Genomic DNA, 20,239 nt, shown 5'->3' with positions numbered 1-20,239 from the left:
GGTATCTAGTTTCATATAGGCTAAATTGTATTACTTTTGCTGTTGTCACCAAGCCAAACAAGTTTACTATAGAAAATGTGAAAAAAATTGATTGGATTGATGAAGCTCGTTATTGTTGAGTTAGGGTACAATAAATTTTTAGTTTATTTTTATTTAGAACAAAAATTTCGTTATTAAAGGATTGTTTTTTTTTATTATTCTTTGTTAGGAAATAGATTTCAATGAAAATGAACAATACAATATATTAATTCGAAATGAATTATTATCCAAATTCAAATCCATTTGGCAATCAGTGGTCAGATATAGAAAAGATTACACTTGATATATTTGGAATGTTTAGAAAATTTTAGCGATTATTATACAAATTATTTATCTCTATTAATATTTCAGCTGAACTTCATTATCTTTCTTCATAATAGAATAAACCTACACAACCTATAATGAAACAGTTAAATAATAAAAAAATATCAAATTACCAAGTTATCAATAAAATTGAATGATAGGACAATTTCGATATCACTCGAATCTGTTGTCCTCATTAATATTCAGGCTATTCCATCAAGAGCATTGATACATCAAAACAAATCGATGAGTTGATTGAGTGAGATCTCCTGCAACATTGAATGCATAATACACGGTATAAATATCTTGTTTCATGTAATATTTGCCGAAAAGAGCATATTTTATTGTCTTGAAAACGGCTGACTTTATGACTTGTTAACAAATGAGAAAACAATGTACTCCAAGTAGTTAAAGCATTGATTTTTAATTTATTTATTAAACTTTGATTTTGTTTATTTATAAATTTATCAATTAAGACACGAATATAATTTAATATTTACATAACCATTTAAAGCTTTGAAAAATCTGTTTGATTGCATTTATCGAGAAAATCTAAAATTTCACATTTTTTTTCAATCTTGATGAATGTTTTGAAGCTGAATCATCATTTTATAAACCAAGGTTATAAGTCAAACAAAACAGAGGACAGAGCCTGCATCTCAGTGTTCTTATGAGCACTTCCACAGTTATTAACTGAAAGCTTACTGTACCAATGACCATTTTTGCTTGCGTATATCGTGTGGCAGGAACGAAGATACTCTATGCTCTGGGAAGTCGAGAAAATTTCCAACCCGAAAAGATCCTCGACCGTTGGGATTCGAACCCACGACCCTCAGCTTGATCATGCTGAATAGCTCCGCGTTTACCACTACGGCTATATGGGCCCCGTAAAGATCCCCCTTCCCCCTAAATAGCTACGTCATTTATGGATGACCCCTTACATTTCTTCCTGACATATTTAACACAATCGCATAGCTTACTAATTTTGCTTCTAATGATCAGCAAAAAATAATAAACTTGAACACAATTCACGTTTGCAGCTGAAATTTAAATTAAAAGTTCATATGGAGACTGGTATGCCTTTATTTTTCAATATGGGACTGCACCAACTTCATATTTTCCAATACATTTTCAAACAATGTGTGTTTATTTTTATATGCATAATAAAATGCAGATTAAAATAAGTTTTATTACACTCATTCGATAACTGTCAAGCAATGATACATAGTTTTGACATCATGAATGCTCTAAAGCATGACTTTAAATCGACAATATGTTGAGCATTATTATTATAAGTAAATTTTCTGGGATGTAGAAAAAATATTGTTCGGAAAAGATCTTCACGAGTTTTATATAGTTATGCGGCTTGGCAAACCTCTGAACGAACACCAACACCAAAAAATCCACTTAAGGGTTGAAGAAATCATTTCGTGACGCGTTCACCATTATTTTGCGATTATGTGCACATAAGTTTTTTTGAGAATTATTATTTATGTATATCAATTCCAAAAATATGGAAAATCTGGCTTTGGTGTAAAATGTTGAGTGCGATAATTAAACCTTATTGTAATTTCTGTAAATTTCAGTTAGGTACTATTGCATCTTCTTTACAAAAAAAAAAATATTACGGTAAATGTAAATGACTGCTAATAAGAGCGGTTTTAAATTTAAAAAAAGTTTGAAATTCCAATCCCCATATCTTTCTTAGGGGTCGTCCATAAACCACGTGAACATTTTTCCTGACTTTTCAGTCACCTCCTCCCCCCTCGTGCTTTTGTGTGGTTTTGACGAATAACCCCCCGCTCGCCCAATGATCATGTGTTTCATTTGTTCATGAATGAAACAGAAATTTGAAAAATGGGAGAAGAGATATTTATGAATTGGTTTGCTATTACTAAGCGAAATGTGAGATTATAGTGTGACAAACTTCTGCATAAAATCCCTAACAAAATTAGCTCAAAAAGATTTGTTTCTACTGCAGTGTTCCTTATTATTGTTTGAGGAATTAGTTTTCACTTAGAGATAATTTTGTATTAACATTACAGTACTAACATGTGAGGAACATTTTTTTTTTCAAATTTTGTCATACTAATTTCCATAGAAATCTTAATCGTTTTCTAATCGTTGTTGGTAGATATGAAATATTGAATTTTAAAACTTTTTTTTTTAATTTGAACCATCCGACTGCTAATGAAACCTTTCAGGTTTAGTTGATGGTGGAATTTTCTTTGAAACACAAATGGGTGAACCGTGGTCTTTGGCTAGATACCCCCTCCCCGCTAAATGATAACATAGTTTATCAACGGCCTGTATTTTGATAAGTAATTGTTAAAAGAATTACGGTAATCCAGTTTGCTGTATGCACACTTAGATGTTTGATTACAATATTACATCGTCAAATGAATCGAATCCCACAAACCCTGGGTCTCCTACTTCGAGGAGTCTCATACCGTCCCCAACCATGCGACTAATAGGATACCAAAATGTATAGAAATGAAAAGTAAATCAATCAGCAAACGTCAACGATAAAATTCTGCTTATAAAGCGCCCGACTGTTATAGTCAAGTGTGTTTATTTGTTTCTCCCTAATATATTACCCAATCCAACACGCACGGCATGAAATTCTATTTCCACTGCAAATGTATAAGTCATTGCCGATAATAAAGATATACAAACATATAGATTTTGACTCTATGGTATAAGTAAGAAATTCCCGCAGCACCGCGTTGGTACTTTAAATATATTTATAGAACATATCATCTCACCCCTTCTCGCACTTGGCTGTCCAACGGGTGTTGTATTTTGCTCCTCTTGCAGGTTGTCCTCCGTGACAAGATGGTTCCATGTTGTGTGATGTAGAGAACTCCACACATGAGAATTTGTGATAGGCGAGTGATGTGGGTATATGTTTATGGATCCGAAGGTTGCTGTTTCGAATCCAGTTACTGTTATTATTTTTTTGTTTTTCATATTTTGGTGTCTAAGGCAAATTTCTTGTGGCGGAGCCTTGGGGCAATCGGGTATATGGGGTAGCTAACAAGGGAAGGTCACGATGTGTTACACGCAGTATGTTGTTAACAAAATGTTAATAAAATCTTAAATTTGTTTTACCAAATTAGGATGATAGTGTTGTCTAACACAGATCACCTAGATATAAGAAATGAATGTAATGTTTGGAATGATACTAATAAAGAAATTAAAAAAAAAACATGTACATCGTAATGTTCTGAATGGCTTCAACGGATGACGCATGAATTTGGATACTAGGTTCAAATAATGACTTATTCAGTAGGTACAAGAATGTTAACACTTTTGACCGGGTTAAATCCGCTCGATAAAGGCAATATATACATTACTTAGAAAAGAGATAACTTAACTTTATATAAAATGAGTAGTAGAAAATCGGTAAAATAGAATGGTGTTTGATTTTCGATGATGTTATTACTTTCAATAAAAGTAACATTGTTGTTAAATAAATAACTTTACTCAAGAAAATTGTTTTAAAAAGAACAAAATGTTTATTATTTATGTGTGATTTTTTGTGTATTCATACACTAACAAATGAGGCCATTTGAAATCACAGATCTGACTGTTATTTTTTTAGTTTCAGTTCAGTCATTTAAAACGACAATATTTTCACTTGTCCCACTAGTTTCCAAAATTTTCAATATTTACCTTGAACTTTGGCACAAACATTAAATTTAAATATAGCATAGATTTAGTAGGAAACAATCTGAAAAATATAGTAGATCTTATTCATTTTATTTTTTTTTAAGAACCCTCTCTATACGATTTCCTTTACCCATTTGTCACACGATACCTTATTTCGATAGTCACTCAAGCAAAATGATTATCTAAATACAGGGACCGGAATCTATTATGATAATTCGCCACAAGAAATCGGGTTGAATTTCATAAATTTGCCTGAACCAAAAATTAATAATTAACACTCGCGCTTATTCAGAATCGAACCAAGGACCTCCCGATTCATAAACCAGTACTAACTCCACGAACCTATCGACGGCTTGATGGGAGAAGTGACAAAAGCAATATATAAAGCGTTTTATATTGCAATATTCATTCCATTCCTCTGACATGTCCACCATCCATTTGCCGCGTGACCATTTGCCTAAGTGTGCGTTTCCGATGCCATCATTCGGCTTCGGATTGGTTGTGCAATTGTGTGGGTCGGGCGTAAACATTTAGATTGCTCGAATTTTCAAGTCCAATGTGCTCGATTTCAATTGATGGGTTTGCCCGTCTACGCTTAGGAGGCGAATCTTACCATCAATAGGTGGATTTAGCACCTAATACGTTAGGAGGGAAATCCGCCATCCGAATTATTTTGGGTGTACTATAGGGAAAAAGCTCTCCACTCCGTTGAGCCCTAGTTGGTCTAGCAGTCACGCCTGGGTGGAATTTATTTCCGCTGGAAATAAGACAAACAGGCTTTTCCAAGGAGAGAGGCTTCATTCGGATCAAGCCATCTATGCATGGAAGGATGAGAAGACGTCCTAGTGCTGAAGGGGCGAACGGAAGAGGCCTTCCCGTGGTGAAGTAGAACGATGTTTCTAGTATCCGGTTGCAAAAAGAGATGATGGAAGAGCGTTGCCTTGTTTTGTCATTGCTTGTTGGGCATGTGTAGGTTGTGTCGCTTCGGTTGTGATGGAACCAGATTAGGCAATCATTATCCCGGCAAGTATAATCGCATTATGTTATACTAGCTGTCATTTGTGTTCTCGGTGGTTTGAAATAGAATGATTCCGACAGAGTTAAGTATTACAGTTATGTATCAACATTTAGAAGAAGTAAAGCATCCAATGTTCCTGTTTTCGGAATGCTGATTTCATCACGAAAATTTCCGAATACAATTTGTATTCAAAAATTCAAAGTGTAACTCTTGGTTAAGGTAAACTTGGTTGGTAAATGCTGAGCATGTCGTACAATTGGTACCTCACTTACCTATGTGTGGTTCCTAGCCTCCTGCCCAGCAAGTCCTATCCATACCTCTACGCGGTACTGGCCGGGGTACGAACAACCTTAAGGAAGATCGGGTAACCAATCCCGGTGGGAACTTTGGTCGTATGTTAACAGGGAAGAGGGGGTTTGCTTATACAAACCTGGAGCGTTTGTACTCCATGTTAGGAGCGGCTCACAACAGCGTCTGTTCCCCATGCAGAGGCGACTGATCATAGCCCGAGTGTCAGAGAAGCTCTGCTCACTGCACTATGGCTCTCCGAACATTAAAAACGAATAGAAAGCCAGAAATCTAGCGGATGTGTGTCAAGTCATGCAAGCCAGCCAAGCCACGGCGTCGGGATCATCATAGGAGATCTAAACGCTCAGGTTGGCCAGGAGAAGTAGTTCAAACCGATTATAAGACTGACGAACGAAAACAATCTGAGATACAGAACAGCTGCTAAAGAAGTGAAAGGAAGAGGTAATATGCCCCATCTACAAGTAACGTGACAAGTTAGATTGTGAGAGCTTCAAAGCGATCACCATCCTAAATGTGACCTACAAAAGGCTATCCCAGATCATCTTCCGTCGTCTGTCGCCTGTAGTAAAGGAGTTCATGGGAAGTTATTGAGCCGGCTTCGTTGATGGCCGATCGACAACGGACCAGATCTTTACTGTACGGCAAATCCTTTGCAATTGTCGTGAATATGCCTCCGATTTTCATCGAGTTCAATATGGCATACGCTAGTATCGACCACGTAGAGCTATGGAAAATTTTGGACGAGAACAGTTATCCCGAAAAGCTCAAAAGACTGATAAGAGCACTACGACAAGGTGATGGACTTTCATGTCTGTTGTTCAATATCGCGCTTGAAGGTGTTATGCTTCGAGCGATCTGTCTTCGGGCTAGACGAAGATTGCAACGCTCACGCCGAAAGGCACAAAGAGAAAAACTCGGTGCTGGATTTAGTGAGGCAAAGTTAGCTCTCAAAATCTGCTAATGCGCCCCAAAAGAAGTCGCCCGAGATGCTGTGATCGATAATCGATGTACTCTTCCCAAATCACCCCACAAGCCCATGACCCGGAAGAAACCCTCGGAAAGGAAACTCCAAAGGCCCAATTATTCATAGGGAATGAGTTTGGAACGACCAGAGACGCGTCCACAATCAAAACCTTAGGTAGAACAAACGTAGGCAAATATGTTGTGCACAGTGAAGCTAAGAATTTTTTTAAGCCTGGACTGCAAATTGAAAGTTACTATGTGTGAAGGGCTTAAACGCAAAACACGACTGAGTGTCTTAAAAATAAGAAATTAGAGACCTCTTGCCGAAAAATACCGAAAATAGACTTTAAAGAAATCAAAACGAGGCCGAAAATAGATCAAACAGAAACCAAGAAAACAAAACGAAACTTAAAAGAAGCATTAGTGCAAATATTTCTCTGAGCTCTAAGGCTTTCATTTAATTCCTCATGACAAGTACTACTGTACGTGCTTTTTCATGTTTTAATCAGGTATTTTCCCAAATATTCAGATATCATTTAGTGATTTATTTAGTGATTATTTTTATTGCTTTATTACTCCATGAATTTTCCTAGGAAATTTCTCCAAGAATTTTATTTAAGATATCTAAAAAATTCAGCCAGGATTTTCCCAAGGACCACAGAAAAGAATTTCTCCACAGATTGTTTCAGATATCATCTGGAATCTTCAACAACAAAAAATCTGAGCAAAAGGTCCTTAAAGTTTATCCAATGATTTGTTCATCGATTTCACTGAGATATCCTCCAAGATTTCCGGTCAAAATATCTTCTTAAACTCAATCGATAACTTTTGAAGAAATTTCTGGGGATTTCTTTTTTAATTGTCTTCCAGGATTCATATAAGATTTCAATTAGGGATTTCTCTAAAGATAACTTCAGCGATTATTCCAGAGACTCTTTCTAAGATTTCTACAGAAATTCCTCCAGTTATTTTTTGAGATTTTCTCAAGTAAGTCTTGAAAGTTATTTTCAGTCATTCTTCCAGGAACAAGGACCTCTGAAATAACTCCTGGACTCTTGAGGATGTTTAAGAATATTTCCTAAATAATATGCTAGGATAGTCGAAAAATTCAATCGGATCTCGGGATAGTATTCCACAGGGTTTTCAAAATATATTTTCGAAAAACTTAAGACAGAATCTAGATAGAATTTTGTGTAGCAATGATCGGAGGAATGACTGGAAAAATTCTAGAATGAAATTGTGTGAAAACTTAAATAAAGTTTTGAAGATTGCATGGATTTTTTTTGAAAAACTTAAACAAAAAAATGCTGGAAAAATTCGTTGAAAAAAATAAGAGGGAGAAAACCCCTCAAGGAATAGTGGATTTCTGTGAGGAAACGTAGATGCATTCTTGAAGAAATCCACATGAACAGGCGAAGGAATTCTTGCAGATTTTTTTTTTAATACAAAAACTATTAAACTACTTTTCCAAACACTTTGAAAGGTTTTCCCGGAAGAAATTCTGTGCATATCTTTGGAACAACTCCTAGAGTAACAACTGCCGAATTCGATTAAATATCTGGTAGCAATTCCGGCGTTTTCAAGGCATAGAACGCGATTTGGCGAGGGATGCCAGTGTAAATGAACAGTACCATGGCAGAGTACGTGCAACTAGAGCAAGGTAGACGAAATGAAGGAATCGGAGAAGCGTTTTTATTTGCCACACCAGCCAGTGATTGAAGAAGCTAAAAAAGCTAAAAAGCTGCGTGTTGTCTACGACGCGTCATGTACGTCCTCAACGATTCCTTGCTTGTAGGTCCGATTGCTTCGGAGTTGCATGAGGCAGGTAATGTTGGTAGTCGATGGAGAAAAGATGTTCTAGAAAATTTTCATTCTACCGGAGAACCGGCATTTGCAATGCATCCTATGACATTCTGATTCAGCTAATCTTGTGGACGTGTATGAGCTCAACTCCGTCACGTACATGACGAAATCTGCACCCTTCTTAGCCTTAAGCACGTTGAACCGATTGACAATGGATAAAGAATATCAATACCCGTTTAGCGAAGCGAAAGCTGTCACTGAGGATACGTATATGCATGACGAGGCTGATATGATTCAAGCAGCTTGTGAACATCGTGTACAGCTGGAGGAAATGACAATGAAGGGTGGATTCAGACTCCGTAAATCGACATCCAACCACCCGACAGTACTGGAAGGAGTTTCCAAGGATAATCTGACAAATCGACAATCGAGAGACATAGATTTGGATCCCGATCTGACCGTAAAAGTCTCGGATTGATGTGGTTGCCGAATACCGATCAACTGAAGGTGCAAAAAAAGGTGGGGCCTTCCTTAGCCGAGTGGTTAGAGTCCACGACTACAAAGCAAAGCCATGCTGAAGGTGTCTGGGTTCGATTCCCAGTCATGACTTCCCTGGGCATAGATTATCATCGTACTTGCCACATGATGTACGAGTGCGAAAATGGTTAGTTTGGCAAAGAAAGCTCACAATTAATAACTGTGGAAGTGCTTATTGAACACTAAGCTGAGAAGCAGGCTCTGTCTCAGTGAGAACGTTAATGCCAAAAAGAAGAAGATAAAAGGTGCAAGATTTGCATTTTATTCGACATTCCATTACGTTCGTCGTTCTCAGCAACTATCGAAAAAGCAAGTTTTATCGGCGATTGCCAATCTGTTTGATCCGCTCGGACTTCTTTATGCCGTTGTTACTACGGGAAATGCAATTATGCAGCTTTTGTGGGAATTCAGGAACAAGAGAGATTAGGCTCTGGATTGGGACCGGGTTTGGTTTCTCTTGTAGGATCTAAACTTCTTTTGTATAACCTAAATTGAACGCGTTGCTCATTTCAGTTCCCTGAATCTTTATGAGTAGATTCTATATACAAAGTTTTTCGCTAGGCTCTTAGATTTAAAGTTTAGGCGAAGTAAATCGTCTTTGAAATCAGGAGGAGTAAAAAATTCGAAAGTAATAAAAATAAGTTTGTTTACCACTGACAGAGCTAAGCATTCTTTTAGTATGTGAACGCATATATGGTCAACTTTCCATGCTGATCCATGAAGGGACCATCGAGTTAGGGTGGTATCGAGTTACAGAATACAAAACCAGTGCAACTGCGATTCAAGGAACTATCACACGGAAAAAAATCTGTTCCCGTTATCATGAATAAAAAATCATGAAAAGAAAAACAAAATATCTCATGAAATCATGAATCAAATTCATGATATCATGATCAAAATACAAAATATCATGAACAAAAACGAACCGTTCCATGAATAATAATCATAAACACTCTGGGCGTTACGCGCATCTGTCAGTTTTGTCAATTAGAACCGGTTTGAAAATTTTCTGCGTCGTTTGTGATATTAATGTTGTTCGTAAGAATTAAAAAATGTGAAAAATGTGGAATTTCATTTGCTTCACACAGAAAAAAAAGTTTGGATCACATTATTCAGGTTAGCTGTACATAACAATGAATTTGGTTATTGATTTTTCTGCATCCACTTACTCCACGGTGCTTTATCTCAAAAACACAGACGTGATATTTTTGAAAACGGCAACCCTAAATTAGGAAGATAGCGGTATTTTAGTGCTTGAGACGAAAATAAAAAATGTTCCGCAGTGTTTTTTTTTTTTTCCAGTGTCGGGGACATATTACCACTGCGACCATTTATTTGATCTTTTGTGGTGTCATCCTCTTTGTTTTTGCCGCGATGAGAGGACTCATCACTATAAGAAGTGACTATCCGCAGTGTTATACGAACAAAGACTTAAATACCAAATACTGTTTTGACCATCTTTTCCATGGATCGACTCAACAACACCAGCAAGTCGACAGTCTGTTCCACACATTACAAATACATTACCGCAATGTCCCAGGTCATTGCTGCTGGCACCGGTAATCTGATGGATCTTTCCCAACTCATCATCCATGGCTTCAATGTTGGTCTTTTCTCTGGAACTAATGTCCTCGTACTCCAACCGTCCTTCCTCTTCATCGTCGTCGCTTTCGATTCCCACTCTTCATGTTCACCGTCAATGGCATCACTGTTGGTGACCCCAGGGTATTCAGCGACGTCGTTTGGACCGATGCCGTATCTTCCGTTCCTGGAGGTGGTGGTTCCTCATCCGGTGCACTACTTGTAATAATAGCAGGTTTATTGAACAACATTATTAATTGGACATCCCTACTACGTTATATGTATATCTCATTAAACACACACAGTCTCACCATGCATTGCTATAGGGACAATTATTGTCAAGCTAGGTAGGACTGCGTCACTCACCCAGTTGTTTGTGCACCGTTTGACCGTGTGGACGTGAATAAAAAAGGCATTAAAACGTAACTTAAAACATGGTGTCAGAAACGGTAATTTACCCGCGTGATTGAAATTTGTGTTAGAATGGACAAGGCAAAAGCGTAACACAAAGTACGAGTGATTCTGAAGAAACAGAAGATTGCGTGAGAAAAGTTCTGGAGAAAATCGAAGATGGCTACCGGACTCGATCTTCGACTGCCACAGCCTCTCGATTGTGCCGACTTGGCTAAAGAATGGCCTCGTTGGAAGCAGGCGTTTGGAATATACCTGCGAGCGAACGGTAAAATTGCGGAAAGTGAGGAAAACAAAATCGCCATTTTCCTATGGCTGATTGGACCCCGTGGTGTCGAAATTTTCAACACGTTGTATCCTGATAAAGCAAGCGCGGATCATCTTTTCGGCGTTGGTGATGCCGAATTCGGAGATGCTGTTGACGTGGTGGTGGAGGAGCCGAGAGAAGAGCAAATACTCACACTTGCAAAAGTGATCGCTTCGTTCGACGAGTATTGCCTTCCACGTAAGAACATTGCCATGGAAGCCTTCAAATTCAACACCATCGCACAGAAAGAGAGGCAAACATTCGCCTAGTTTGAGACTGAACTTCGTACACAAATACAGTATTGTGAGTTCAAGTGTCAGCAGTGTCAATCATCCTATTCAGATCGCATGCTGCGTGATCGGATAATTATTGGCATACAGGATAAAAAACTCCAACTGAGACTTCTTGATGGACGAGATGACCCGCTGGCGAAGGTCGTTGAAACTTGTAAGGTGTTTGAAGCTGCGTCGGCGAACAAGCTTATTCTTGACCGTAAGGCGAACCTACTGGAGGTAAATTCAATGGAGAAGCCACCCGAAGGACAGAAGGAGATAGCTGTCATCAATTGGAAACAGTGTTACAATTGTGGAAAGCCGTTCAACCAAAACCATCGTCGTTCGTGCCCGGCGGTGAATGTGAAATGTTTTGCGTGTGGTAGTGTGGGCCTGGGAGGGAGGCACCGATACTACACACGAAATATAGAACAATGTTTGTTTGAACTGCAAGATAACTCCAGCTTGCCAACAACAATCAAGGCAGGCTTGGGAAAAATCGCTAGTTTTCTTTTGTTGTGTACTTTCGATTTTTCCTGACAAACATGGAAAAAGGGCCACAGTTTTCTATGCACTAAATATTCATTTTTATTGGAAAAAGTAAGACGATGCGTTTTTCAATGCTTTATGTTCAATCAGATTAAATTGTGCTCACGTGACATTACTTGAATTGTGTGCATGAATTGATTTGCATTCAATTTTTATCACTTTTGATGAAATGCGAAAATGTGTTTCAATCAGTTCGCGCTTTTTCCATGTTAGTCCAATGTTTGAGATCTGGGCTCACAGTGACAGTTCATGACAGCGGAATCCCGGCTCACTGTGACGTACAGAAATTTTGTATTGGTTTCTCCCTCCCAGGCTTGTGCTACTCTAAAGCGCTTGGATCGATTGTTGGACCTATGTTGCTTGGATATCGTTTCAATGATGGGAACGACCTGGGAGGGAGGCACCGATACTACACACGAAATATAAGACAACGTTATTTTGAACTGCAAGATAACTCCAGCTTGCCAACAACAATCAAGGCAGGCTTCGAGAAAATCGGTAGTTTCCTTTTGTTGTGCACCTTCGATCTTTCCTGACAAACATGAAAAAAGGGCCACAGTTTTCTATGCACTAAATATTCATTTTCATTGGAAAAAATAGAACGATGCGTTTTTCAATGCTTTATGTTTAATCAGATTAAATGGTGCTCACGTGACATTACTTGCGTAATGTGCATGAATTGATTTTCATTCGATTTTTATAACTTTTGAAGAAATACGAAAATGTGTTCTAATCAGATACGCGCTTTTTTCATGTTAGTCCAATGTTTGAGATCTGGGCTCACAGTGACAGTTCGTGACAGCGGAATCTCGGCTCACTATGACGTACAGAAATTTTGTATTGGTTTCTCCCTCCCAGGTGTGGGCCATTTCAGCAAATACTGTCGTCGTAAGCAGCAGAAGGAGGACCCCAATACGAAGCAACCGATGAAGCAACCGACGAAGCTACCAGGCCAGGTGGATAAGGCGAAAGCAGTTTACACTGTCAATTGGAGTGACGCAGGTGAGTTTCTTATTAGAAGAAAGGTTAGCAATGCATGTGTGAATGATTCTAATGAAACGATTGATTTGTATAGAATAAATTCAACTGGAAATGGCACTGATGGTTCGGGAGCTTGGCGAAAGGTTTATCAAGTGGGCAATAAAGAAGTGCGTTTTAAACTAGACACTGGAGCCGATGTGAACTGTATACCTATTGATGTGGTGAATAAGGTGGGCGTACCAATACAAAATGTAAACAATACTCATGTTGTGGATTACAGTTCGAATCAAATAAAAATTCATGGAATAGTAAACTTGACGTGCTTCGATCATGCTAAAGGTAGTAGTCATTGTGCTGATTTTTTGGTTGTTGATTCAAATTTTGAGCCATTACTGGGTTTGCAGTCTTGTGTTGATTTTGGATTGATCAGTCGTCTGAATAGATCCAACAACTTAACCCTGTTCGTGAGGATAAAGCAGAATTCGTTGAAAAATTCCGTGATGTTTTTGAAGGATTATGGAAATTTCCTGGTCAGTGTTCAATAGTGCTCAAGGAAAATTCCGTTCCAACTTTGTTCTATAGAAAGCGCATTCCACTGGCTTTGCATGACAAAATAAAAACTGAACTTAAACGAATGGAGGACGAGAGTATTATTGCATATGTTGATTATCCAACGGATTGGGTCAGTAACATGCAGGTGGTGGAAAAATCTAATGGTGCATTACGGATTTGTCTCGACCCCAAAGCGTTGAATCAATGTATTAAGCGTGAACATTACCTCATTCCAACACAACAGGATTTGTTTAGTCGTCTCTCTGGCAAGAGAGTTTTCACGGTGCTCGATTTAAGCAGTGGGTTTTGGCAGATGGAGTTGGATCGAAAAAGTTCTGACTTGACCACTTTCATGACTCCTTTCGGGCGTTTTCGGTGGACACGGGTTCCGTTTGGTCTGAACAATGCACCGGAAATGTTTCAACGTAAAATGGTGCAGATTTTCGGTGATATTGCTGGCGTGGAAATTTACTTCGATGATATGGCAATAGCTGGAGTCGATGAAGCTGAACATGACCACATATTGTCGCAAGTTATGCAACGTGCTCGAGAAAACAATGTCAAATTCAACATGGATAAATTGCAATTTCGTAAGAATCGGGTAAAATTCATGGGTAATATGATCGGATGTGGGGAAGTGCTTCCTTTAGAGAAAGATGTAAGGGCAATCACGGAAATGCCGAAACCAAAAAACGTTGCAGATGTCACACGGTTTCTCGGTTTGTGTAAATATTTAGCCAAATTCATGCCGAATCTCTCTAAGCGTACAGCAAACCTGCGTAAATTGACACACAATGATGCTCCGTGGAACTGGAATGATGTGCATGAGCAAGAGATGAATGATATTGTGAAAAGGATTTCAGATGTGCCAGGCCTAGCTATTTTCGATCCAAAAAAGCCCTGTATCATACAGACTGACAGCTCAAAAGATGGTTTGGGTTGTGTCCTGCTTCAAGAAAATGGTCCGGTCGCATACGCCTCAAGAACTTTAACGAAAAGTGAGCAACGGTGGGCTCAAATTGAAAAGGAATTATTAGCAGTGGTATTTGCCTGTCAAAGATTCCACTATTTTGTCTACGGTCGAGATTTTGTGGTACAGTCTGACCATAAACCGCTTGAAACTTTGATCAAAAGGAATATTGATGATGTAACCCCTCGTCTGCAACGCATGTTCCTGATACTTCTCAAATATCCTGGACTTTCTTTAGTGTACACACCAGGAAAGAGTTTGCTTGTGGCCGATTGTCTTTCGAGAGCTGCTCTTCCGGAAACTGGCGAAGCACAAGAAGATTTAGAGAACGTTGTCCACACTCTCGTTAAGAAAGCATGTATGTCCAAGGATAATTTTGACTTGTACGTTGAAAAACTGAACCAAGATGAACGTTATTTACGCATTACTAAATACGTCGAGACCACGTGGCCACCATATCACAAACTAGACGATTTGGGCCAGCTATTCTACAAATATCGTGAACAGCTTCATTTTGAGAACGGACTTCTTTTTAAGGACCACCGTTTGGTAATACCTACAGCTCTGCAGGCAACTGTATGTAGGTGGTTACATGCTCCCCATTTAGGAAATGAAAAAACTCTTGCTCGAGCAAGAACACAGTTTTTCTGGCCAGGGATGACAAACGATATCAAGGAAGTAACTACTAACTGTACGGTTTGCGAGAAATTCCGGCGTAATAATCAGAAGGAGCCACTACTGCAGGATTCAGCACCGGAGTATCCGTTCCAACGTGTCTCAACTGACATTTTTGAATACGGAGGAAGTGATTGGTTAGTTCTAATCGATGCATATTCTGGATTCATCTGTTCTGATCGTTTGGAAGACAAAACAATGCGTAGTGTTTGTAGACTATTAGATCGATTTTTCAATTGTTATGGCTATCCAACAGTAGTTCGAAGCGATAATGTACCGTTCAACTCTCGGGAATGTGACAGATATGCCAATTTGAACAACATTTTGTTTGAGTTCTCAAGTCCCCGATATCCCCAAAGCAATGGACTTGCGGAAAAAGGAGTAGCAATTGCCAAAAATATTTTGAAACGATGCTATGAAACGGGAGAAGTCGATCAGTTTCAGTATAGATTACTCGAATACAATTCAACACCGGTTGCTAGTATGCAGTTATCTCCCAGCCAGCTGTTCTTCGGAAGACTTGTGAAGACCCGCTTACCTATTGAAGAAACACTGTTGAAAAGGAATGTTCTCGAAGAATGTGACGTGCAAAGAAGAATTCAAAAAAAGCGTGCTGTTCAGAAGAACTACTATGACCGACATGCGAAACAATTACCGATGCTTAAATCAGGTGATAAAGTGATCTTTAAGAAGAATGCACGAGAGTGGCATTACGGAACTGTAGTTCGAGATGTTAATGGGCGTTCTTATGTGATTCGAGATACTTTTGGGAATCACTTCCGTCGTAACCGAAGGTTTATGTCACGTACGATAAACAATGACTCTAATCCAAGTGAAGTTCTGTTAGAAGATCATGCTGTGAAGTATTTTATGAATGAACATTCACCCAGGGTTGAAAGTCCACTCGAATCATGTATTAATGTACCAAGGGTTGTAAGTCCACCTGAAACATATGGTAACGAACTTAGGGTTGCAAGTCCGCCTGAATCGTGCACAGGAAAGGTTGACAATTCACCTATAGTGCCAGAAAGCATCGAACCTGAAACTAGTGATCGATCACTGCAACAAATATTTCAAAGCACTCATCCCGAGCCTGACCATCAGCCGCCAGTCATTAGTTCGAGGTCTACTCGAAGTGGTCGTACGGTTGTCCCACCAGATCGTTACGGACAATGGCAGTACTAGTTTGTTCAAGAAGAAAGCGTGTAATAATAGCAGGTTTATTGAACAACATTATTAATTGGACATCCCTACTACGTTATATGTATATCTCATTAAACACACACAGTCTCACCATGCATTGCTATAGGGACAATTATTGTCAAGCTAGGTAGGACTGCGTCACTCACCCAGTTGTTTGTGCACCGTTTGACCGTGTGGACGTGAATAAAAAAGGCATTAAAACGTAACTTAAAACACTACTGCCAACACTTACCACGGACTTTGACGATGAAGGATTCGATACAACCTCTCTGATGATCCCGAACAATCTCACCTTGGCGGATCCTTCTTTTAACATTCCAAATAAAATTGATGTCCTTATCGGCGCTGACGTCTACATGAACATCCTGGAAGGCAATCGAGTTCCTTTCCACAATGGCAGCCCAGTAATGCAGGAAACTCTTCTTGGATGGGTAATCGGTGGAAAGGTTGAAGCTAAAAGGCCAGTTGTTTCTGCATTTGTCTCGAACGAAAATCTGGACCTTCTGTTGGTACTGGTGGAACTGGTTCCTTTGGAACACTATAAGGCTGAACCTGGTCAGGACTACTTCCTATCCCATCATGCTGTTGAAAATCCTGACAGCAGCACTACCAAGTGCCGCGTAGTTTTTGATGGATCTGCGGCATCAAGCAACGGAAGATCACTGAATGACAATCTACTCGTTGGTCCTGTGATACAGCCGAAGTTGAATGAAATTGCATTGAGGTTCCGTGTTCCGAAGATAGCGTTCACCACAGACATCAGTAAAATGTACCGACAAGTCCAAGTTGCTTCGAACCATCAACAATTTCAGCAAATATTGTGGACACCTACGAAAACCAGCGATCCTTCCCAAGTAACCACAAGCATTATAACATTGCACGTATTCTACTGCATATCAACAACATTGATGCAACATTGCTTTTATTCAACAAATTTCAAGAGCTGTCAAGCAATAAAGCATTACCCCTACATTACAAATGTATCAATGCACTAACATCACTTTATAAATTGTACTGGTGCATTAATATTACTTTTTAAGTTGCTTCATTGCTTCATCGTCCTTCTTGCATTAATTTAACTGTAAAAGTGCCCTTTTCCACTTTTAAACTACTTTAATGGTAGGCTTACGGCAATGCAGCTGCATTATATATGCAATGATATAATGCTCCATGGTTACTTGGGTTGTGTTATCGATTAACAACGGTGACCTACGGACTCGCAAGCGCACCTTTCCAAGCGGTTCGGGCAGTGAAGCAATTATGTATCAACGAAGCTGCATGCTTTCCCGAGGCGGCGAGGGTTATTGGTGGAGATTCGTACATCGATGACGTTTTGACCGGCGCAGAAACACTAGAGCAAGCGATTCAGCTGACGGATGAAATCATTGGGCTATTTAAAAGTGGAAAACTCGAGCTTCACAAGTGGTGTTCCAACAGTAGTGAATTCCTTCAAACCCTCTCTCTGGACAAAATCGGACAAAAGTTGTTGGTCGGCGATAAACAATCAGTGAAGGCCCTGGGAATCATCTGGAAGCCTGATGAAGATGTTTTCATGCTCAACGTTGACCCAATCATCCTCGGAAAGGCAGAAGGTACGAAGCGAGAAATTCTGTCAAGCATCTCACGATTTTTCGATCCCGGATCATCGTGGTGAAGCTCATCATGCAAGGCTTGTGGAGGAAGGAGAAAGGCTGGGACGAAAAGGCGGATCAAGAGGACATCGATAGATGGATGGAGTCAGGTCAATATGTCGCTAGTATGCTCAAGGTCACGTGTAGCCCCAATCAAAAAGTCGAATAAATCAAAAGGGTTTGAGCCTGATCTCACAATACCCAGGCTTGAATTATGTGGTGCTTTGCTCTTGGCTCAACTTGTCACTGATACCATAAATGCCTTAAATATCCGTATCGATAAAATGGTTCTTTGGTGCGATTCAACGATCGCTCTTGCTTGGATCGCACGACGGCCTGAACAACTCAAGCAATTTGTGGCAAATCGAGTCGCAAAGATTCAGGCGTTAACATCGACAATGGAGTGGCGTCATGTAGGTACCAACGACAACCCAGCGGACATCATATCAAGAGGCTTGATGCCGAGCGAGCTTCAACATGCAACTTTGTGGTGGAATGGACCCGAATTTCTGCGAGGTGAAGAAATAACGTGGCCAGGAGAGAACCAAGAACCTGGAGAAGTCTACGAAACAATCAACGTTTATGCCGAGCAACGAACCGAAACGTTCCCTATTTTCGAGAACATCAGTTCCTATCGTCGAATGGTTCGAGTCATGGTCTGGGTGCAACGATTCATTAACATTATGAGGAAGCAACCCAACGTTACGAAAGCATCCAACATGAGTAATGCCGAGAAGACATCAGCCGTTCAACAGTTGGTCAAGCTAGTGCAAGGGGAGGCCTACCCGGATCTAGTTCGTCAGCTGCAGCAAGGGAAGATGATCGACACCAGGCATAAATTGATTTCCCTATCTCCGTTCATCGACGATCAAGGCGTTTTGCGAGTGGGAGGACGGCTACGTAATAAGAACTGCAATTTCGACATGAAGCACCAATACATCTTGCCTCCGTACCACAAGTTCACGGAAGCTATCATCCGAGAGTACCATCGGGAGGATCTGCATTCTGGAAATCATCTCACCTTGTCCATGATCAGGGAAACATTCTGGATTGAACGCGGGAAGTCTACCATCAAACGCTTCAACTGCCTACGATGCTTCCGTCAAAAACCAAAATCGTTGCAACAATACATGGGTGAGCTTCCAACGGACCGTGTGGAGCTTGTCTATTCCTTCTACAACACTGGGGTAGATTTTTGTGGACCGGTGTACCTCAAACCAACAATTCGATCTACGACCCGTGCCAAGTCCTACATCGGTGTGTTTGTGTGCCAAGCAACAAAGCGATACACCTGGAGTTAGTTGGATCCCTGACTTCAGTTGCATTCATCGGAGCCCTTCAAAGGTTTGTGTCTCGACGAGGAAAATGTGCCAAGCTAATCTCCTACAACGCTACCAACTTTCGGCGCCAACAACGAGCTCCGGGAGCTGCACGAGCTCTTCAACTCCCAACCGTTTTTGAAGAAGCTTAAGGACTTTACCGAAGAGAAAGCCATCGAATGGACCTACATTCCTCCCAGAGCGCCATCATTTGGAGGATTGTGGGAAGCTGGAGTTCGATCCCTCAAACATCATTTGTGCAGAATCCTTGGTGAAGCCATCCTGACCTATGAGGAGATGATAACTGTGTTGACGAGAATCGAAGCTACCCTAAACTTTAGACCGCTGTGTGCTCTCTCCGACGACCCAACCGACTACAATGCCTTAACGCCGGGCCATTTTTTGATCTTCCGGCCTCTGAACGCAATAGCTGAACCCGATTTGACAAGCACGAGCGTATACAAGCGATCAGTTTCACGACTTAGTTTGCTGCCAATCAAGGACAACGACATTGAAGCCAGCAACAAAATTGGATAGAGATCCGATGAAATGTGAAGTCCCGAGAGTGCATCGTAACGACGTCCCGAGAAATCAAGATCTACGAAGTGCCGACGGCAATATGTTGAAAGCTCCCTTTCAACGGGGGGAGAATGTACGAGACGCCACCAACTAGTCCCGAGTGAGATGACCAATTTCAGCGTGCATCAAAAATGTAGGTAAATTTTTCTGTTCCTAATTAGGCGAGCCCCAAGGAATAAAGACGAAACATTAGATAGAGATAGATATAGACGTTTAACCTTTGCACAAGGTATATAAGCTAGGGTAATTAGGAATCAAAAGCTCTCTCTTTGACCCTCCTTTTGACTTAACCTTAGTTAGATACTGGGGTCATAATGACCCAAAATCGAATTTCAACCTGCAATATCTCTGTTGTTATCAAACGGATCTTTCTGAAATTCCCTGACTTTTAATATTTTGTGGAAACGAAGCGCAAGACCTAAAAAATTTTTTCTTAAGGTGATTCTAAGATGGCGCCACAAAAAAAAACAACTTAATAAGATACTGGGGTCATTATGACCCAGAAATGTATACCCCTATAAATCAGCGAAATATCAACCGAATAATAAAATTTTTGCTGCATTCG

The 20,239-nt window shown here is 39.9% G+C and overlaps 1 protein-coding gene and 1 long non-coding RNA gene across 2 annotated transcripts in view; one reads left to right on the top strand and one right to left on the bottom strand.

Moving 5' to 3' along the window:
- The window catches only part of LOC5566111 (feline leukemia virus subgroup C receptor-related protein 2), a 242,488-nt gene that overhangs the window by 88,562 nt on the left and 133,687 nt on the right, over window positions 1–20,239 (bottom strand). The window lies entirely within an intron of this gene.
- Window positions 11,548–12,981, top strand: LOC110675260. Its single transcript, XR_002499311.1, has 3 exons — window positions 11,548–11,600; window positions 12,623–12,766; window positions 12,840–12,981. It is a non-coding gene; the product is annotated as an uncharacterized LOC110675260 (long non-coding RNA).

Source organism: Aedes aegypti, chromosome 2 (genome assembly GCF_002204515.2).
Source record: "Aedes aegypti strain LVP_AGWG chromosome 2, AaegL5.0 Primary Assembly, whole genome shotgun sequence".
Classification (NCBI taxonomy): Eukaryota; Metazoa; Arthropoda; class Insecta; order Diptera; family Culicidae; genus Aedes; species Aedes aegypti.
The sequence above is the reverse complement of the archived record's forward strand: the minus strand, read 5'-3'. Positions and strand labels throughout refer to the sequence as shown.